Raw genomic sequence first — 10,403 nt, 5'->3', positions numbered from 1 at the left:
TGGGATTAAGACGTGGATTGATTCATGTAGGACCCCACTGAAGGCCTGGGGGTGAAGGACTGCTATCTGTTGATGATGGATAAGATTCACTCCGTCCCGCCGCTGGGAGAAAAAGTGTTAATTTTGCTAATTAAAGTAACAGTCGTGTAGAGCTTCTCCTTTACAGTGGAGTTACGGCGAGTAATGAAAAACGATTTCCTGTTTCCTCATAATTAACGGTGCAGTAAAGCGGAGCACGGCCAGAGGGAGCGTAGCAGAGCCCGTGATCCGAAAGCGTTTAGCATTTATCGGCGCCCTCGTTACGATGTGAAGTCTAAAAGCGGTTTTCCGTTCACCGCGGTTTGTTTTCCGCGACACCCGAGGATGCAGACACGCGCTTCTGAAATATGAGCTGAGAATTGGATAATTACCCCTTTAGGGACGAGAGAAACGCAGTTTCAGCAGCAATGAAATTAACAGAACGGAATAATCAGACGGCAGCAGAACGTTTCGTGGGCAGGAAACAAACACATGCATAGAAAGAGAAATAAATCAATCTTTTTTATTTTTTTTTTCCCTCTGCTGCAGTGCAGGCTTTCAACAGAATATACGGAATAAATATGATTCTGGAGTAATCTGGATGAGAATATCAAGGACAGATGTGATGGAGAGAGAGAGAGAGAGAGAGAGAGAGAGAGAGAGAGAACAAGTGAATAATAAATGAGTAAATAAATGAATGAGTGTAAATAAGTGTGTGAGTGAGTGAAAGAGTGTGTGAGTCAATGTGTGTAAATATGAGTGAGTGAATAAGTGATTAATCTGCTTTGCTAAAAGAATGAATGAAGTTGGGTTGAGTAGGTGTTTAGTTGCATGATCACATGAATACACAGAGGGAGTGAATGAGCTGAAGAAGCTGAAGAGGCTGAAGAAGCTGAAGAGGCTAAAGAAGCTGAAGAAGCTCTTTATTCACCATGATGGAGTGGATGTGATCCCCAAGTGACAGAGTGATTGACATGTTGGTGGTGAATGAGTGAAAGGCTGATATCTCCGGCGGTACATGGTGCACAGCGGCTCGCAGCAGATGCCTCGGAGTCTTGTTAGTGGGAAAAGATGGAATCTCAGAAATCCGGCTTTTCTCACGCATCGCAGCTCGGCTCGGCTCAAAGGCTAGAAATTGGAACAGCCACTTTTTAAGTGTGTTCAGGAAACACTGCAGTGGCTCCCATCCCTCATATCTACCACAGAGGTTTTAAAAGAACATACACAGAGCTGAATGACTGGAAACACACACACACAATACACACACACACACACACACAGATGGATCAAAAGGCTTCAGGAGCTTCTGGTTTGAAGTGCTGCTGGACCTTTGGGAGTTGAACTTCATGTACAGGTAGAACGACAGAATTCATCATCGCCGTCCAATTATAGTCCATTTTTAGCCATTCGTCAATCTCCACCGTCGCCTTGACATCATATATATTATCCTCTTGGCCTGAAACACACCATTATGGACAAACATTCCTGATCCCGTGTGTGTGTGTCTCAAGCGGCATCGTAAATACCCTCGACGTATCTTCATCACTCTGATTCACTCTGGCACATTTCTACCAACCCAAGGTCAGAGTGTCTACAATAATTAATGTAGCTGTCAACATTTTTATTATTTTTTTAACATGAAACTGTCCCTCGCCAATGTACGCTGCTTGTTTCTTCTGCTTCCTGGTTTGACAGGCTGCTCGTTAGTCGTGTTTCTGGATTGTCCCAAATGTTGCTGTAGACAAATAGACAAGCGCACGAACGTTACTGCGCATTTACTACATCGCTAGCTACATCATGTGTTTGTAAATAGTGTAACGTTTATAGCTTGTGTACAAGTAAGAAATCGCTTCCTAGCATTTGTTTGTTCATATCGCAATTTCCTTTATTTTCGTAGATCCGTCGTTACAAACGTGCGAGTAGTATCCTAACAGCAAATGAATGTGGAATTGGATGCAAAATGGAACCATCTTAATAGGAATATGAGGTAAATGATGTTTGGAATTTGTCCTGATTTTCCTTAGCTAGGGTTAGGAGTGGGAATTCGCTAGCATGGTTGCTTGTTAAATTAGACTGCTAATAAAGTCAAGACCCTTTTAGTTTCTTGTCCCTTTCATCTTTCAAACCTGTGCAGGACAAAGTCTAGCCTGAAGGAGCTGCTGAAATCTGGATCAACAACAAGGACTGGCAGAAAACCTCAAGGGAAAAGTACAGTATCTTTATCTTTCCACATTCTTTTTTTTTCCTCTCACAAGATAAAAAAAAAGGTTTCTAGGCTCGAAAACTTCGCTTTCCAAACAATTGGCATAATCTTTCAAACCTCACCTCTATCCCTGTCCGACTGACCGATCAGGGAAAAGTTTGAAATGCTAACCCGTGGCTCACGGCTATTATTTTCAGAAGCTGAATATTTTAGCCTGAACTGAGCCACATAAATAAGTCGTTATGTTCGAGAAGTGGGCAGCTCTGAGCTCGATCTCTCACACCTGCTCTCCTGTGCCAATCTCGAGTTAGGCTAGAATCCCTGTTTTTCGGAACTCAGGAGAACACAAAACGATATTTAGAGAAAAAAAAAACGCCTAAAGATGTTGTCCTGACCCGTATCGTGGTCTCTGACCCTGCGTCGGATGGAGTGGACGGCTAGCCAAGGATCCCCTATGCTAACGCACAGGCGCGAGGCCTATCAGGGTCAGAGACGGAAAACTGGATGGAAACTTTTGGCCCGGATAAAGAAGCATCGCTGAGCTTTTTTATGGCTATCAGACCTCACACAGCGTGTTGAGGGAAACAAAGGTGAAACGAATATATTTATTTGGTCTGTGCGTTTGAATCGCATGCATAAATCAGGACTATGGAGGAGGAAAGACGCTGATTTTACTGCTCAGTAACCTGAGGCAAAGTGAGGAGGATTTTATATCGATTCATTTCATGGATGGTTTTATTCGAAACAGGTAGGAGCAGGCGACACTCGCTTTCACACAGACGAGGGAAACAGAAATACTGATCACTCCAACAAGAACATCAATAATGTATACAGTGGATACATGTTTGCTGGAGAACCTGACCTATTCAATCAAAGATCTCAGAACTTCTCACAGAAAGCTCTTTCATTCCTCACTTCCTGCTTTCTACAACTCACGACCCGGAAATCATTCGTTCTTCTCGTGATGTAAGCGTAATCCCTTCCAAACATGATGACAAGAAGTCAAAATGATGGAGAAACAGACAGACAGAAAGACAGACATCATTCATTTTTTGAAAGATCTGTGAGCTAAAATAGTTCCTTTTCTCCCCCTCCTCCTCTCGTCCTCACCTTTTCCCATCTCATTTACAGAAACTCTTCTGATTGAATCATTCTGTTTTTTCCCACCATGAGCTCCAAAAAACCCCCAAAAAACCCTGTTCTTCTTCATCATCGAGGCTTTGAGGTGGTTTTACGGCAGCAGAAGGTTTTATTCTGAGAAGTCAGTTACAGGTCAGTTCCCTCACACGTGTGGAGCTCTGAGAGAGAAAGGGGGAGAAAAGAATGGAAAACATTTGAGATTTGACTAAATAAGGGGCGGGGTTTAAGCTGAACTCAATCAGCCAACTGAAAACTGCAGTGTTTCACATTTTCTCTGCTACATCGCGTTCGATTTTGGCAGCGGAGAAAGAATTCGACAGTCCACATTTTCTAGCCCTGATTTGCTTCCCTACTTCGTCTAGATGCGTCTAAAATAAGATCACGAATGTAAACTGTAAACTGAAAAAAATGCAACTTTAGCGTGTGGGTAACTCGATTCTGAATACGAGGAACTATCCCTGCACTGACTGGCAAAAGCATCGCATAACAACTAATCACAAAATCACAACTTATACAGAGAGAAATAATGCTAAATTATTGCACCATAGCGTGCTGAGCGAGAAAAGGTTAGTCACAATGTGTGTAAAACGTGGATCGGTATTAACACGTGAGCAGCAGGTGGAAATGCTGAGGCGAAACGGGCGCATTCATTAACTCCAGAATGCTGATAGCATGCTAAATGGGGTCTAAGTGATATTATTATACAGTGCGCTAGTCGTGTGTGGGAAGTTAGCCATCTGGTTCAGGAACCTGAGTGCTGTGAAGGTAGTCAGGAAGGAAGGAAGGAAGGAAGGAAGGAAGGAAGAAAGGAAGGAAAGATTCCTACGGAATGATTTATTAACACAGAGTGTAGATCAGACGACATGTTGGAGCCCTGCTGTAGATTTGACTTGACTAGACGCAGCAGACGGGGGTGAAGTTGCATGATAATAAGGTCCATCTGATGAACAACGTTACAGTGTGAAGATCAGCGACTGACCTCCAGCTGTAATGAAACTCTGTGAAGCACGCCATGAAGAGCGCAGCCAGGTGTGAAATAACTCTCTCTGGCCTTGTCCCGAATCTAATTCATGCCTGTTTTATTGTTTGAGGCTCGGAGGACAAGCTGCGCTCAGAGAGACGAGGCGTGTCAATGATCCGACGCCAGGAACACGAGAGCAGAACAATACAATGAGAAAGTTCAATAAAGCGCCAGCCTTGCTGAACTGTCACTGAGTCAATCACTGAGTCAATCACTGAGTCAATCACTGAGTCAATCACTGAGTCAATAACATAGTCACTGAGTCAATCACTGAGTCAATCACTGAGTCAATCACACAGTCATTGAGTCAATCAGTGAGTTAGTCACTGAGTTAGTAACTGAGTCAATCACACAGTCAGTAACTGAGTCAGTCACTGAGTCAATTATTGAGTCAATCATGAGTCAATCACTGAATCTATCACACAGTCACTGAGTCAATCACTGAGTTAGTCACTGAGTCAATCGTTGAGTTAATCATGAGTCAATCACTGAGTCAGTCACTGAGTCAATCACACAGTCAGTCACTGAGTCAATCACTGAGTCAAATGCAGAGTCAATCATTGAGTCAATCACAGTCAGTCACTGAGTCAAACACTGAATCAATTACTGTGTCTATCACATGAGTCCATTACTAAGTCAATCACTGGGTCAATAACTGAGCCAATCAGGGAATCAAACATCTTTGTTTATCAGTGAGTCAAACATCTGCCTTTATTACTGTGTCTATCACTGAGTCAGTTTGTGAGTCAGTCAGTGAGTCAATCAGTGAATGAATGAACAACAGATGAAAGAAAGGAGGGAGGTTGTATAGTAAAAGTGGTATAGAAGAGAAGAGAGAAAGAAGGGAAGGAAAAAAGGGTTAATAATGTGATATTGTGGTGTCCTGCGGGCTCAGTAGTAGGTCCTCTCTCTCTCTCTCTCTCTCTCTCTCTCTCTCTCTCTCTCTTTTTCTCTCTCTCTCTCTCTCTCTCTCTCTCACTCTCTCTCTCTCATGCAGAAAGAGAATGTGTAATACAGATATAATAATGGTGTAATAAAGCTTTAATAAAGGGGCTTGAAAACACATTTTAGAGATTTGGACACACACACACACACACACACACACACACACACACACACACACACACACACTCATCCATCCTCTCGTGTCCCACGCTGCACTGAAAGCGAGCAGCTGAAGAAGAGAAACTGTGGCAGAGGGAAGATGAATTGCTCAGCAGCACCTTTCAGCACCTGTGTGTAAGCAGGACGGACTTGTGTAGGATCTTCTCGTGAATGTATTTGTACAGAAACGGATCGGTTTTCGATGCTAATCTCCGCCTCGTTTTTGTCGGGATTAGCATGGATCGGCGTAACGGTATTGCAGATCCTGTGCTAAGTGTTGAGCTCTGATTGTGACAAAAAAATCGACGGCTGTGGCGCTTAAAAGCGTACGTAGCGTCCATACTAATGCTGAAACGAGAGAGAGAGAGAGAGAGAGAGAGAGAGAGAGAGAGAGAGAGAGAGAGAGGAGGAAACAAGCCCTTTATGATTTAATCTCCTTAATACATTCCAGCAAAACTGCACAGTACGATGAAATGCTACATATAATATACACTGCCAAAAGTATTTGGACGAACGCCTTATCCAGCCACATTTGCTGGAACTCTTTGGATGTGTAGACAGAAATGTCTCCTTCACAAACCCATTCTAGCATGACAATCCCCCTGTGCACAAAGCCACAACATCTCCATGAAGATCTGCTTTACATGGGTTGGAGTGGAAGATCTGTTGCTGTAGAGCTCTTGAACATGATAAATGTGAAAGCTGACTGCACCCCAGGCCTCCTCATCTCACCTACATCACTACCTGACTCACACAAAGAAAGAGAGAGTGTGTGTGTGTGGGTGTGTGTGTGTGTGTGTGTGTGTGTGTGTGTGTGTGTGGAGGACAGTGACTTAGGAGCAGACGCCTCAATCCATTAGCATTTGCTCCAAATTGGAGAGAGAGAAATAGGGAGAGAGAGAGAGAGGTTTAGAAACTCATGTAATGATATATATTTTGTGTTTAATAATCACTGTGTAACTGCTGTGAGGAAGCATATGGATGAACCGCGGTGCCACACTGATGACTTGCTTTTAGGATAATTACCTCAAACTGAACGCTGCTCGAACTCAAGAGTGGTATGTCGGAGACGAGGAGAAAGACGAGACGAGACGAGACGTCCTGTGGTCCTCCAGAGAGACAGGAAGTGATTAAACACCAGGGCTGGAAGTAGAGGTTGATGAGAGTTTGTCTGTACGTTGATTAAAAAAACTAAACAATTGAATGTATTACGGATGGGTTTTAACCTCCAGGTGTTTCTCGTGTGAGGAAAGTGTCCGTGGTGTTGTTTCTGAACGTCTGAAGGGTAATGGTTTTTGAGAGACCTACACATGATATGAAGATCAAACAAATCTATGAATGTCCTGATGTTCCACTTAATTCCCATTGAAAAAAAAATCCTCATTTAGCATAAAAAAAAACCTCAGCTTTTCACACTTTCAGCATCCGGACGCTGCGTTTCCCTGAACACTCGGCTGAAATTCTTTGCTGTGCCTCTCGTAAAACTTTGCTAGTTAAAGATTTCTTGTTCGGACGCGCTAGCTCCAAAAAACGGCTCGTCATTGAAATTTCTTTTACAAAACACGCTGAATTAGCTTAGCTAGGATCGGCGCTGGGGGTAAATTAGCAAGTTGTTCGCTGAATAGCCGCGTAATTCGAAACTCGAAACGATCCTCGTCGACCGGAGAGTTTCCCGGAGTCAAGCATCTCGAGTGAAGTGTCAGATAAAACCACGTGGCTAATTAACCAAATACGGGGAGACGAGAGTTGTTGTTTTTAATTACCGTCCTCTTTTCTTCCGTGTCTCCTCACTGGAATTCGTGTTTAGATTCGGATTCGAGGGACTCGGGAGTAATTAGCGCAGTCGTGCTTGGAAGTAATTAGCTGTAATTAGCGCTCGTGCACATCCTTTACAGAAACGATCGTTTATTATCCAGTCCTTTTGATAAAGTCTGCCTGTTTATTTCTTTTTTAATCGCTTGTCATTTGTTCCTTTTCGACTGCAGATCATACACGAATGGTCAAACGTTTGTGGACACCTGACCATAGGATTCTGGGTTATTCTTCTGGGAAGATGTTCCACTGTAGATTTGTGCTCTCTCAAATACAAGGGTGAGGTGAGGAGCTCTGTGGTGCAGTCCGAGTTCACTTTCATCCTAAAAGAGTTTAATATTTCTATAGCAGGAGATCTTCCACACACTTCCACCAATGGAAAGCAGATCTTCACGGAGCTGGCTTTGTGCACAAATGTCATGCTGGAACAGGTTTGGGTCTCCTAGTTCAAATAAAGGGAAAATTCTATGCTCATGCATCCAAAGATGTTCCACACAATTGTGTGCCTCCATGTTTGTGGGAAGATTTTGGAGAAACACCACATATGGATGGGAATGTCAGGTATCCCAATACAGTGTAAGAGGTGGTATAAAGAAGTTCAGAGATGAGCTCTGATTCCAAGAAATCGGAGCATTCTTCTGGAACATGTCCTGGAAGTCTTTTTGGAGCATGTCAATCACCTTCTGCGATTTGTGATTCTTCGGAAAAAGGGCAAAGTCCACAGGAGCCAGAATAGCAGACGTGGTACCGCACGTGGTCAGAGCAGCACCGGTCACACGTCTCCCGATGTACACAGGAGGATGTCTATTCGCACTTTGACTTATAAAGGTCGGTGCTCCCTGTGACTGTGCGTGCAGCCGCGTGCTGCCATCTGTTGGTGTGTTACAAAACTAGTCTCGGACCTTTTTGATACCACCGCGTATTTCGAATACCACTGCAATAACACGTCACTCTCTCGATTTTTTGTACGATCTAAAACCAGATCAGATTTGTAGTTTATACGTGTAAGCAGTTTTTCTCCACTTGTGGATCGATTCTTGTGAAGGGTGCTGACAGTTCCGGAGCCTGACATCAAGCATGTCTCGGCTGTAGCTTGGAACATCGTGTTCGTTGGAGTAAAGTTCATGTGGAGGTTTCTGAGTCCCGAACACCAGGACACAGAACTTCATGATTTTGGCATCAGCATCAACATCAGCATCAAACATCAACATTTACAGATTCACATCCTGTTTAATCTACAGCTACAGTGTGTGTGTGTGTGTGTGTGTGTGTGTGTGTGTGTGTGTGTGTGTGTGTGTGTGTGTGTAGATAATAGCTATAATGCATCCGCCCTGACGGAAGATGAACAGATGAGACTATTTTTATTTCTTATTAAATGTTTACCCGTGTTTTATCTACAGTGTACAGTGAAATTTATCTTGCAAAAAGATTTCTTTATCTAAAATAACCGAGGACACGGTTCATTAGTTCATAAGCAACAAATTAGGTAATAATGTGAGACGTGAGTATGAAGACTTTGCTAATAGTGGGTTGCTGTGGAGTCCTAATAAAGAGCTCTACATATTATTTGTAAAATATATCTTCATAAGTAAGGCATGCATTATAATACATTTCGGCTGTAAACCGCATTCGAAAAGCTGAGGGATAATGGCGAATGATTTTGCTAAATATTTAGAGAGGCTCTTTATCTATTAGCCTCTATCTCACAGTTGCCTTTGGCAGTCAGCACTTTTCACTTTTCCTCAGGGTTGTTTATAAGAGTGTCTGCGATTAAATCAACTTAATCTCCTCTGTCAGTCATTGTGGAATGAATAAACAGATATTACAGATATTACATTACACGAATGTATTTGAGCCTGTGCAGTTTGCTACAGATGCGGGTTGCGAGCTCTGAATTGCGCACTCCCCGAACAGCCAATCAAAGGACGTAAAAATGCCGAGGTTATTGTACGCCTTCTAGACGGCCCAGGTGACTCCAGCTCGAAATCTGATTGGTTAAAGCTATAGCTTCATACTAATGTATTGCATGCTACCGACTCCTAGAAGCACCAAAGCCTAAAAAACGCTAATAGACTATTGGGAAATTTTTGAGAAATATTTCTGGAAAAATATCAAAGTGTAAGTCTGATCAAGTTTACAGAAACTGGTCCTGTAGTAGACGCTTTTAAAAAATAGTTTCTTCTGCCCCCTTGTGGCCACTACGCATCATTACAAGGTTAAAGTCAGAACGCGGGACCGAGCACTGATTGGAGCACAACCCGGAAGTTTCGCTTGGGAGTCGGTTCCAAACAAATAAGTCGAAAAAAACATACAAGGACAGGATACGACAATATGATTTATCGAGAAATTTGTAATAAAATAAAATAAATCGAAATGTAAGTGCACATCCTCTATTTTAAACACGATCGCTTATCAAAACTCCGGAGTCGACTCAGATTTTCGAGCGGCCCGGTGAATCGACTCTTCCCAGAATCCCTAATTTTCTTCCCAGTCTCTGGAAAAGGACACCGGTAAGAACCCATTGGCGTTCTGGAGCGAATCTTAAGCCACTTTAAGTTTGAAAATTCGCCTGTCGTTTGTTTAAAAAAAAAATGGAAAAGTGGAAAGAGGGAAAATTATTCCCGGTGTCGCTTTATGCGGGTAGAACCGATTCTGAAGTGACTCGGATAGGATAGCTGAGCAAGCGTAAATTTTTGTAATTATTTTAAACTTCAGGTTGTCTGATATAATAATAATAATAATAATAATAATAATAAATTATAATAAATGATAATTATATGGGTTTGTGCTGATATCTGGGCCATTTTATTTGAAGCTAAGCTAATCCTGGAGGCTAGCACTGAGGCATTCTATTTTACAGAATATAAGTGTAATAAATGTATACATTAAAATATAAAAACTTATTAAAAGTCATTCATAAAAAAGTTTATATATATATGATATGCACACACATTCAAATTTCCATCCCTGAGTTTGTAATTTCCTGTTAATTGTAATAAATCGTTATCCTGGATTCTAATTGGTCAGAATTTCACCTGTCTTCCGGATGCGGAAGTGGATTATTTTAATTAAATTAATTGACGTATAATTGACTTAAGCCTGTTA

Source organism: Silurus aristotelis (genome assembly GCF_946808225.1).
Source record: "Silurus aristotelis genome assembly, chromosome: 5".
Lineage (NCBI taxonomy): Eukaryota > Metazoa > Chordata > Actinopteri > Siluriformes > Siluridae > Silurus > Silurus aristotelis.
The sequence above is the reverse complement of the archived record's forward strand: the minus strand, read 5'-3'. Positions refer to the sequence as shown.